Source organism: Oncorhynchus masou, chromosome 27 (genome assembly GCF_036934945.1).
Source record: "Oncorhynchus masou masou isolate Uvic2021 chromosome 27, UVic_Omas_1.1, whole genome shotgun sequence".
Classification (NCBI taxonomy): Eukaryota; Metazoa; Chordata; class Actinopteri; order Salmoniformes; family Salmonidae; genus Oncorhynchus; species Oncorhynchus masou.
Window position 1 is genome coordinate 5672606 of NC_088238.1, and position 12500 is coordinate 5685105.

Consider the following 12500-nt stretch of genomic DNA (forward strand, 5'->3'; position numbering starts at 1 on the left):
TTACATCCCATTACATCCCATTTGATCTGTCTCTAGTTCTTTTCATCGGCATCAGCCTGTTTATCTACCATCACATTAAGATGTGTTATCAGGACAAACAAAACCAAGCTACTATGGAATCCTGGGTAGTGATCCAGGGTCTCATTCCCCTTCAAAAAGAACTGTGGGTACTGTACTGTACGTAGAGGTTATTACCCATGTAACAACAACACAACTGGATTCAGTCAGTAGCTACCTATTTTATTACCAACATCGCTGGCAAGACGGTATACCTGTTGGGTTTTTGTCGGAGCAAATCTAACCAGCTCTAAAACGTTACAGGATACCAGGTTATCACCCAAACAAAACCAACCACACCAAATGAAAAACTGATACGGGATCAAATGAATGTTTATCAAAAACCAGGAGTTGGGTCACTGCATGTAATAGAGGCTATATTAAATCACCTAAACCAGAGAGCACTATAGAATACTATACGCTTTGTTTGTCCAGCCAATTCAGGGCTGGGGGAAGATCCTCCCTCCATCTAGTAGGAGAGGTTGATGTCCCATCCATAGAGATTACACAGACAGGGAAGAGAGGAGAGAAGCCCCCACATCTCAGAGAACAACAGGAAGGTGAGGACAGAGAGATGAAAGGGATCCCTCCATGAGGGAGGAGGGAAGAGGAAAAGTCCCCACAATCTCAGTGAACAACTGCAGGTGGGCACACAGAGATGGAGGGATGAAACAACAGGGGGAGGGATGAAACGGAGGGAGGGATGAATCTCAGGGAGGGATGAAACGGAGGGAGGGATGAAATCGGAGGGAGGGATCTCAGAGAACAACAGGAGGGAGGGATGAAAGACAACAGCAGCATCCCTTAATCTCAGAGAACAACATCCTCTGAGCGACAGAGGCCAACCCTCCATCTCAGAGAACAACAGGAGGGAGAGGACAGAGAGAATCAAGCCATCCCTCCATCTCAGAGAACAACAGGAGGGAGACGACAGAGAGAATCAAGCCATCCCTCCATCTCAGAGAACAACAGGAGGGAGAGGACAGAGAGAATCAAGCCATCCCTCCATCTCAGAGAACAACAGGAGGGAGACGACAGAGAGAATCAAGCCATCCCTCCACCATGTCCTGCCAAACCAGACCATGTCAAATCAGACCAGTCCAGACCAAGCCAAACCAGACCCAGTTCTTGTTTCTGCAGGGCGGTGGGGTTTGTGGGCTGAGGGACAGAGAAGGGTCATTGAGGGTTCAGAGTTTGTTGATCAGCCTATCAGGCAGTTGTCTAGTGGTCTGACTCGTACATCTCCATCTCATCTCACAATGAGAACAGGGTTCAGAATGGAGGAACCCATTGTGATTGTCGTTTGGTGGAGAGAGAGAAGACAGTAGCAGGAGCTGGTTGGTTTCAGAGGGAGAGGAGGAGGAGGAGGGAGAGGAGTAATAGAGCCCTTTCAACCTTGACCCCTGACCCCTCTATGCCACAGAGGAGATCTGCTTGTCCTCGGGGTCTGCGTCACCCTCCCCGTCTCCCATCAGCGGCTGCCTCTTCTTCAGCTCTCGTTGATACTTGGCCATGAGCGAGGCATAGATACATCCGTAGGCCGCCGCCCCCACCATCATGATACACACGATGCCACACACCACCCCGGCTATCACCACCGTCCCGATGGCCCTCCGCACGCTCACCGGCTGGTAGCGCCGCCGCACACAGTCCGGGACGGACACCAGGTCGCCTGCAGGGGGGTCTTCAGATTGGGATGTGGGGGCTCCGCCGGTGCCTCCGGAGCCGGTAGTTCGGCCGCAGGGCGGGGAGGAACCCTCTTTTCCTCCACTCTGCGTCCCCCCTCCTCCCCTGTTCTCGTCATCCAGGTGGAGGCAGTAGTTGAACATCTCCACTGGAACACCACGGATGTCCCGCCTCGCAGGTCCTTAGGGGAGGGTACACTCTACCCCATCTACCTTACCTCCTGGAGGGAGGGGAGGAGGGGGAGGGATAGGACAGAGGGGGGAGAGGGGAGGAGGGGGAGGGATAGGACAGAGAGGGGGGGGGAGGGGGGAGGGATAGGGAGCAGGGGGAGGGATAGGACAGAGAGGGGGAGGAGGGGGGAGGGATAGGACAGAGAGGGGGGGAGAGGGGAGCAGGGGGGAGGGATAGGACAGAGAGGGGGAGGGGGGGAGGGATAGGACAGAGAGGGGGGAGAGGGGAGCAGGGGGGGGATAGGATAGGACAGAGGGGAGCAGGGGGGATAGGGGGGGGGGAGAGGGGGGAGATAGGACAGAGAGGGGGGAGGGAGCACAGGGGGAGGGATAGGACAGAGAGGGGGGGGGGAGAGGGGGAGGAGGGAGGAGAGAGGGGGAGCACGGGGGAGGGAGAGAGAGAGAGAGAGAGAGAAAGAGAGAGAGAATAAAATGTTATTCAGAGTAAAAGCATCAGATGGTATTTAGAGAGATAGACAGTGTGACAGAGAGAAACATTGAGGCAGAATTACAGAGAGAGTGAGAGAGAGAGAATTACGACCACACATCAGTCATCATCCTCCTGGTAAGTAAACAAGTCTGCAGTTTCATCAGAATGAATACAAATAAACAGCAACTGGCAGCCATTGTGGAGCCATGGGGGGTGTATGGTGGAACCAAGGGAAGGTCACAGCTAGCATGCAACAATTCCACTCCACTCTACAGTGACTGCTCTCTGTCTGACTGACACTCAGGGTCTGCTGGCTGTATAACTGTCTGACAGGATTGGTGAAGCCCTCTAATATGTCAGTCTTTCCATGTTGAATCGGAGAAGGATGGATAATTGATGAGATGAGATCATAGCTACAGCAAGTGTCTGGACCAGGGTGTGGACGTGCCTCAGGGGAAGATCTAGCTATGTGTGTGAGGGGGTGTGTGTGTCAGTCAACATAAGGATTAGGTGACTCATTTGTTGTCCCTATGGGAGTGAGGAAGAGGGAGGGAGGGAGGGAGGGAGGGAGAAAGAGAGAGAAAGGAGAGAAAGAGGGAGAGGAAGAGAGAGAGAAAGGGGAGAAAGAGAAAGAGGGAGGGAGAAAGAGGGAGAGAGGGGGAGGGAAAGAGAGAGAAAGAGGGAGGGAGAGAAAGAGGGAGGGAAAGAGAAGAGAGGGAGGGAGAGAAAGAGGGAGGGAGGGGAGAGAGAGAGAGAGAAGAGAAAGAGAGAGAGAGGGAGGGAGGATGTGTGATATCCTGCCGCGTTTGTCTCAACATGTGTCAGGGATGAACGTCTTGCAACGGCACCATTTTATTTAAACAAACAAACACTCATACTGTGGTTGAAACAGGGGACTCCCCAGCTGCTCCTTCCACAGGAAGGGGATTCACAGGCACTCCAGGAATAGAGGGGATTCAGTGGGGAGAAGAGCCCCAGTCTGAGGCCTGTCTCTGGGTAGATGCTCTCCCTCTCCTCCCTCTCCTCTCCTGGATGTGATGTGTGGGGGCAGATGGGTCGGAGCTGGGTATCAGGAACATGGGTGAAAACATGGACCTGCCTGCTCTCTCACTTCATCACCTCACACACACACACCTGCCTGCTCTCTCACTTCACCTCACACACACACACACACACACGCACGTACGGACCTGCCTGCTCTCTCACTTCGTCACCTCACACACACACACACACGCACGTATGGACCTGCCTGCTCTCTCACTTCATCACCTCACACACACACACGCACGCACGTACGGACCTGCCTGCTCTCTCACTTCGTCACCTCACACGCACACACACGCACACGCACCTGCCTGCTCTCTCACTTCGTCACCTCATGGACGCACGGACGGACCTGCCTGCTCTCTCACTTCATCACCTCACACACACACACGCACGCACGTACGGACCTGCCTGCTCTCTCTCTCCGTCACTTTAAATGGCCTCATAAATACTAAAGAGGGATGGCCCGGTCCATCTGACAGTTTACTACTGGACGTGTCAGCTTTAGTTTTCAACCATTTAGTTTATCTGGTTGCCGATTTATGGTATTCCCTTGTAAGAGTGTGGAGTAAATTGTCTCCCCGGGCGAGATGCCGAGAAGTCTCAGAGCTGGTAGGTTCTCGCTGTCCGAGACGGGGATGTAACGATCGGTCAGGACATGGTTCTATTCTACAGAGAAAGGGCATTAGGAAATCATGAGGACTAAAAGCTATGGCTGGTTGTTAGGACTGTTCCTGTCTGTTAGGACGGTACCTCTCTGTTAGGACAGTACCTCTCTGTTAGGACGGTACCTCTCTGTTAGGACTGTTCCTCTCTGTTAGGACGGTACCTCTCTGTTAGGACGGTACCTCTCTGTTAGGACTGTTCCTGTCTGTTAGGACGGTTCCTCTCTGTTAGGACGGTACCTCTCTGTTAGGACGGTTCCTCTCTGTTAGGACGGTACCTCTCTGTTAGGACGGTACCTCTCTGTTAGGACGGTACCTCTCTGTTAGGACGGTACCTCTCTGTTAGGACGGTACCTCTCTGTTCGGACTGTTCCTCTCTGTTAGGATGGTACCTCTCTGTTAGGACAGTACCTCTCTGTTAGGACGGTTCCTCTCTGTTAGGACGGTACCTCTCTGTTAGGACTGTTCCTCTCTGTTAGGACAGTACCTCTCTGTTAGGACGGTTCCTCTCTGTTAGGACGGTACCTCTCTGTTAGGACGGTTCCTGTCTGTTAGGACAGTACCTCTCTGTTAGGACGGTTCCTCTCTGTTAGGACGGTACCTCTCTGTTAGGACGGTTCCTGTCTGTTAGTACGGTTCCTCTCTGTTAGGACGGTACCTCTCTGTTAGGACAGTACCTCTCTGTTAGGACGGTTCCTGTCTGTTAGGACGGTACCTCTCTGTTCGGACTGTTCCTGTCTGTTAGGACGGTTCCTCTCTGTTAGGATGGTACCTCTCTGTTAGGACGGTTCCTCTCTGTTAGGACGGTACCTCTCTGTTAGGACGGTTCCTCTCTGTTAGGACGGTACCTCTCTGTTAGGACAGTACCTCTCTGTTAGGACGGTACCTGTCTGTTACAATGCCACAACAGAAGGAGATCACTAATTTTAAATTAGATTCAACTTTATTGTCATTAAACAAGGACAAGTACAACGAAATGCACCTAGCATCTGACCAGAAGTGCAAATAAGAGTACAAAAAATGTGAAACAAGTAGATACAATGTCTGTTATTAAGTGAGGTGTATAAATGTGCAATGAAGGCAAACGGCAAGTACAAGGAGGCATGCCCGAGGTAGACATGTACATGTAACTCCAATCTGTGACTCTCGTCTTAATCTACCCCACCAAACCAAGTCCCAACTGGGGTAGAGTATATATAAATACACAGGTGGGTTCCCAAAGGACTGCTTAGCAGTAAGTAGTTAGAGTGTAGAAGAGTAGACTTGAGTAAAGACCATATCATTTACAGGAAGTAATTCTAAACATACAGGAAACCCATCCACCCTCTCACCCTCCCTCCCTCCCAGACCATGACCCAAAACCAACCCTTCAGCCGCTCACCCTCCCTCCCTCTGTCCTTCCCAAACCCTGACCCAAAACCAACCCATCCACCCTCTCACCCTCCGTCCTTCCCAGACCCTGACCCAAAACCAACCCTTCAGCCGCTCACCCTCCCTCCCTCCCTCTGTCCTTCCCAAACCCTGACCCAAAACCAACCAACCCTCCGTCCTTCCCAAACCCTGACCCCCAAAACCAAGCCTTCAGCTGCTCACCCTCCCTCCATCCGTCCTTCCCAAACCCTGACCCAAAACCAACCCTTCAGCCGCTCACCCTCCCACCCACCCACCCTCCGTCCTTCCCAAACCCTGACCCAAAACCAACCAACCCTCCGTCCTTCCCAAACCCTGACCCAAAACCAAGCCTTCAGCCGCTCACCCTCCCTCCCTCCCTCCGTCCTTCCCAAACCTTGACCCAAAACCAACCCTTCAGCCACTCACCCTCCCTCCCTCCCTCTGTCCTTCCCAAACCCTGACCCAAAACCAACCCTTCAGCCGCTCACCCTCCCTCCCACCTTCCGTCCTTCCCAAACCCTGACCCAAAACCAACCAACCCTCCGTCCTTCCCACCCAAAACCAAGCCTTCAGCCGCTCACCCTCCCTCCCTCCGTCCTTCCCAAACCCTGACCCAAAACCAACCCTTCAGCCGCTCAAACCCTGACCCTCCCTCCGTCCTTCCCAAACCCTGACCCAAAACCAACCCTTCAGCTGCTCAAACCCTGACCCAAAACCAACCCTCCGTCCTTCCCAAACCCTGACCCAAAACCAACCCTTCAGCCGCTCACCCTCCCTCCCTCCGTCCTTCCCAAACCCTGACCCAAAACCAACCCTTCGTCCTTCCCAAACCCTGACCCAAAACCAACCCTTCGTCCTTCCCAAACCCTGACCCAAAACCAAGCCTTCAGTCGCTCACCTCTGTACAGCAGCCACTCCATCCAGTGCTTGAAGTCCCTCAGGTTGCAGTCACACTCCCAGGGGTTAGACCCAAAAAAGACCCTTCCAGGGGCTCACCCTGCTCCCTCCAGGGCATGGAGCCTGTTCCAAACCCTGACCCAAAGCCAACCCTCAGCCCCTGCAGCTCATCCAGCAGACCCAGGGGGATATCAGACAGCCCGTTGAGGGAGACATCTAGCTTCCTCAGCCCCAAAGCCCCTGGAAGAGATCCCAAAACCAAGGCCCTAAGACTGTTGTTGTGGAGGGTCAGATCTGACCCAAATTCCCCAGGTCCTTCCCAAACCCTGACCCAAATTATCCAAGTTGTTGGAGAGATCCAGTCCCCAGGGAGGTGAGGTTACCCTGGACCCAGGGAGGAACCCTGGTTGTCCTGGAGAACCCTGACCCAAAACCAGGGAGGTGAGGTGAGCAAACCCTGACCCAGGGAGGAACCCTTGTTGGAGAGATCCAGTCCCTCCAGGGAGGTCCTTCCCAAACCCTGACCCAAAACCAACCAGAGGTCCGTCCTTGGGCCTGACCCAAAACCAGATGGGTGAGGGCGGGCATGGAGAGCAGGCCCGCCCGCTGCCTCCGTCCTTCCCAAAGCAGGACCCAAACAGGCGGTGGTTAGATCCACCAGGGAAGACAGGACACCCAGTCCTTCCCAAACCTTGAGACACAGCAGAACTGGAGACAGACCCTCCCTCCCTCCGTCAGAGGTCAATACCTTGACCCAAAACCAACTCCCTTGAAATCATTGTACATTGCAGAGCGTCCTTCCCAAGAGATGACCCACAAAGATACAGGGTTAGAGAGAGAGACCCACATGACCAAAAAGACAAGGGTTAGAGAAAAAACCCACATGACCAAAATATAACCCTCAGAGAGAGAGAGACCCACATTACCAAAAGATAAGGGTCAAACCCTGACCAAAAAACCCTAATGTCTCCCATACCCTGAATGAAATACAGTGTCACTATGTTTTCATTCCCATCAACCCTGACCCAAAAAAACCCTTATTCCTTCCCAAACCCTGACCCAAATCTACTGTTGGGCAACCCTTTGCATCTTCCCAAACCCTGAACCCAAAACCAACCCTTTGTCCTGAACCCAAGCATCTACTGACAGCTGAACCCTTAGCATCCTGTTGGGCTGAACCCTTTGCATCCCAAACCCTGAAGCATCTACTGTTGGGCTGAACCCTTAGCATCTACTGTTCCTGAACCCTTAGCATCTACTGTTGGGCTGAACCCTTAGCAGCCTACTGTTGGGCTGAACCCTTAGCATCTACTGTTGGGCTCAACCCCAGCATCTACTGTTGGGCTGAACCCTTAGACTACTGTTGGGGGAACCCTTAGCATCTACTGTTGGGCTGAACCCTTAGCATCTACTGTTGGGCTGAACCCTTAGCATCTACTGTTGGGCTGAACCCTTAGCATCTACTGTTGGGCTGAACCCTTAGGGGATCTATCTGAACCCTTAGCATCTACTGTTGGGCTGAACCCTTAGCATCTACTGTTGGGCTGAACCCTTAGCATCTACTGTTGGGCTGAACCCTTAGCATCTACTGTTGGGCTGAACCCTTAGCATCTACTGTTGGGCTGAACCCTTAGCATCTACTGTTGGGCTGAACCCTTAGCATCTACTGTTGGGAGAACCCTTAGTCTACTGTGGGGAACCCTGGACCTAGGGAGGAACCCTTAGCATCTACTGTTGGGCTGAACCAGTAGCATCTACTGTTTGGGTTAGATAGGACCCTGGAACCCTTAGCATCTACTGGTTGTTGGCTGAACCCAGTAGCATCCAGGGGGTGAACCCTGAGCATCTACTGTTGGGCTGAACCCTGGGAGGAGACTGTGGGCTGAACCCTGGAGCATCTACTGTTGGGCTGAACCAGGGATCTACTGTTGGGCTGAACCCTGGCATCTACTGTTTGGGTAGATAGACGGTGGCTGAACCCTTAGCATCTACTGTTTGGGTGTGACGGCGGCTGAACCCTTAGATCTACTGTTTGGGTAAATAGACGGCAGGCTGAACCCTTAGCATCTACTGTTGGGCTGAACCCTGAGCATCTACTGTTGGGCTGAACCCTTAGCATCTACTGTTTGGGTAGATAGACGGCAGAACCCTTAGCATCTACTGTTGGGCTGAACCCTTAGATCTACTGTTTGGGTAGATAGACGGCTTGGCTGGAACCCTTAGCATCTACTGTTGGGCTGAACCCTTAGCATCTACTGTTTGGGTAGATAAGGCAGAACCCAGCATCTACTGTTTGAAAGATAGACATTGTACATTGCATCTACTGTTTGGGTAGATAGATGGACAGGGACCCTTAGCATCTACTGTTGGCTGAACCCTTATGCATCTACTGTTGGGCTGAACCCTTAGCATCTACTGTTGGGCTGAACCAAGAATCTACTGTTGGGCTGAACCCATTACATCTACTGTTGGGGTCAACCCTTAGCATCTACTGTGACCAAAAACCCTAATGTCTACTGTTTGGGTGATAGATACAGTGAACCCTTAGCATCTACTGTTTGGGTGAACCCTGATCATCTACTGTTGGGCTGAACCCTGAGCATCTACTGTTGGGCTGAACCCTTAGCATCTACTGTTTGGGTAGATAGACGGCTTGGCTGAACCCTTAGCATCTACTGTTTGAACCCTTAGCATCTACTGTTTGGGTAGATAGACTACTGTTTGGGTAGATAGACTTGGCTGAACCCTTAGCATCTACTGTTGGGCTGAACCCTTAGCATCTACTGTTTGGGTAGATAGACGGCTTGGCTGAACCCTTAGCATCTACTGTTTGGCTGTTAGCATCTACTGTTTGGGTAGATAGAACCCTTAGCTTGGCTGAACCCTTAGCATCTACTGTTTGGGTAGATAGACGGCTTGGCTGAACCCTTAGCATCTACTGTTTGGGTAGATAGACGGCTTGGCTGAACCCTTAGCATCTACTGTTTGGGTAGATAGACGGCTTGGCTGAACCCTTAGCATCTACTGTTTGGGTAGATAGACGGCTTGGCTGAACCCTTAGCATCTACTGTTTGGGTAGATAGACGGCTTGGCTGAACCCTTAGGTGTTTGTTTTGGTTGTTGGCTGGCCTAGTGAGACCGAAAGGACGGGGCTAGAGAAGGACAACACATATGGGGGGGTCATCCTGAGTCTAAACATCACCATCAAACAAAATGATACCACATAACTGACAACACAGAGTGAATCACTATCAAGTTCGAAAAGAGAATCAGTCTTTGGTTAGAATAGATGGTTGGGCTGAACCCTTAGCGTCTACTGTTTGGTTAGAATAGATGGTTGGGCTGAACCCTTAGCATCTACTGTTTGGTTAGAATAGATGGTTGGGCTGAACCCTTAGCATCTACTGTTTGGTTAGAATAGATGGTTGGGCTGAACCCTTAGCATCTACTGTTTGGTTAGAATAGATGGTTGGGCTGAACCCTTAGCATCTACTGTTTGGTTAGAATAGATGGTTGGGCTGAACTCTTAGCATCTACTGTTTGGTTAGAATAGATGGTTGGGCTGAACCCTTAGCATCTACTGTTTGGTTAGAATAGATGGTTGGGCTGAACCCTTAGCATCTACTGTTTGGTTAGAATAGATGGTTGGGCTGAACCCTTAGCATCTACTGTTTGGTTAGAATAGATGGTTGGGCTGAACCCTTAGCATCTACTGTTTGGTTAGAATGTTGTTGGGCTGAACCCTGCATCTACTGTTTGGTTAGAATAGATGACATTAGCATCTACTGTTTGGTTTGTTGTCTGACTGAGAGAGGACATTAGCTAAGTGTCTGGTTGTTGTCTGACTGAGAGAGGACATTAGCTAAGTGTCTGGTTGTTGTCTGACAGAGAGAGGACATTGGCTAAGTGTCTGGTTGTTGTCTGACTGAGAGAGGACATTAGCTAAGTGTCTGGTTGTTGTCTGACAGAGAGAGGACATTCACTAAGTGTCTGGTTGTTGTCTGACTGAGAGAGGACATTAGCTAAGTGTCTGGTTGTTGTCTGACTGAGAGAGGACATTAGCTAAGTGTCTGGTTGTTGTCTGACTGAGAGAGGACATTAGCTAAGTGTCTGGTTGTTGTCTGACAGAGAGGACATTAGCTAAGTGTCTGGTTGTTGTCTGACAGAGAGGACATTAGCTAAGTGTATGGTTGCTGTCTGACAGAGAGGACATTAGCTAAGTGTCTGGTTGTTGTCTGACTGAGAGGACATTAGCTAAGTGTCTGGTTGTTGTCTGACAGAGAGAGGACATTCGCTAAGTGTATGGTTGTTGTCTGACAGAGAGAGGACATTCGCTAAGTGTATGGTTGCTGTCTGACAGAGAGGACATTAGCTAAGTGTCTGGTTGTTATCTGACAGAGAGAGGACATTTGCTAAGTGTATGGTTGTTGTCTGACAGAGAGGACATTAGCTAAGTGTATGGTTGTTGTCTGACAGAGAGGACATTCGCTAAGTGTCTGGTTATTATCTGACAGAGAGGACATTCGCTAAGTGTATGGTTGTTGTCTGACTGAGAGAGGACATTAGCTAAGTGTATGGTTGTTGTCTGACAGAGAGGACATTAGTCTGGTTGGATGTTGATAGCTTCCTATTACTTTAGTCATTATATCCAGTCACAGTGTGGGAGTGGTCAGGTGTCAATCACTGAGGTGCGTGACTGAGGTGCGTGCCACACCAGTCAGTGTCTGGGAATCCCTAGCCAATGGCCTGTCATGTGTTATTAATGAGAGAGGGAGGACGAAAGGCAGCCAATGTCAGCGGTCTGTCAGGGTCATGCACAACCTTTGGCTCTCTGACAGTAGCCTTGGACAGACTGTGGCAGTTGAAAGGGCAGAGCCAAGAGGTGGAATATGCAGTAGTGTGGCCATGCTACACACACTAAGAGGCAGACCCACACCTGATAGGACTGTCGATGAGACTGTAGATTCCTTCAGTCTCTCTCTCCATCTCTCACTCACTCACTCACTCACTCATTCACTCACTCACTCACTCACTCACTCACTCACTCACTCACACTCTCGCTCTCTTACTCACTCGCTCACAATTCAAGGGGCTTTATTGGCATGGGAAACATATGGTAACATTACCAAAGCGAGTTTGGAGGGTACTATGGTGTTAAATGCTGAGCTTAATGGCGAGCTTGGAGGGTACTATGGTGTTAAATGCTGAGCTTAATGACGAGTTTGGAGGCCTTCTTATGGTGATAAATGCTGAGCTACAGATGGGTTTGGCAGGGGCAGGGTGAAATGGGTTAATGGCAGTTTGGAGGGTGATGGTGTTAAATGCTGAGCTTAATGGGCAGTTTGGATGGGTTCTATGGTGTTAAATGGGAGGGTGATGGGTTTGGAGGACATGGTGAAATGGGTTAATGCAGTGGCAGTGTGATGGGTTAAATGCTGCTTAATGACGGGCAGGGTGATATGGTGTTAAATGCTGAGCTTAATGGGTTTGGAGGGTGATGGTGTTAAATGCTGTGGATGCAGGGTGATGGGTTTCCTCAGGGTGATGGGTTAGGGCAGTGGGCAGGGTGATGGGTTAGGGCAGTGGGCAGGGTGATGGGTTCGGGCAGTGGGCAGGGTGATGGGTGATGGGTTAGGGCAGGGTGATGGGTTAGGGCAGTGGGCAGTGTGATGGGTTAGGGCAGTGGGTAGGGTGATGGGTTAGGGCAGTGGGCAGGGTGATGGGTTAGGTCAGTGGGCAGGGTGATGGGTTAGGGCAGTGGGCAGGGTGATGGGTTAGGGCAGTGGGCAGGGTGATGGGTTAGGGCAGTGGGCAGTGTGATGGGTTAGGGCAGTGGGCAGTGTGATGGGTTAGGGCAGTGGGCAGGGTGATGGGTTAGGGCAGGGTGATGGGTTAGGGCAGTGGGCAGGGTGATGGGTTAGGGCAGTGGGCAGGGTGATGGGTTAGGGCAGTGGGCAGTGTGATGGGTTAGGGCAGTGGGCAGGGTGATGGGTTAGGGCAGTGGGCAGTGTGATTGCCATGGCGTCCCCTGTGGACCTATTGTGGCGGTAAGCAAATTGGAGTGGGTCTAGGGTGTCAGGTAGGGTGGAGGTGATATGG

General features: G+C 51.4%; 1 protein-coding gene and 1 pseudogene across 1 annotated transcript in view; both read right to left on the minus strand.

Moving 5' to 3' along the window:
• LOC135515580 (leucine-rich repeat and transmembrane domain-containing protein 2-like) overlaps positions 1-12500 on the minus strand; it is a 241374-nt gene that overhangs the window by 190037 nt on the left and 38837 nt on the right. The window lies entirely within an intron of this gene.
• Positions 909-12500, minus strand: part of LOC135516545 (leucine-rich repeat and transmembrane domain-containing protein 2-like) — a 14592-nt pseudogene continuing 3000 nt past the window's right edge.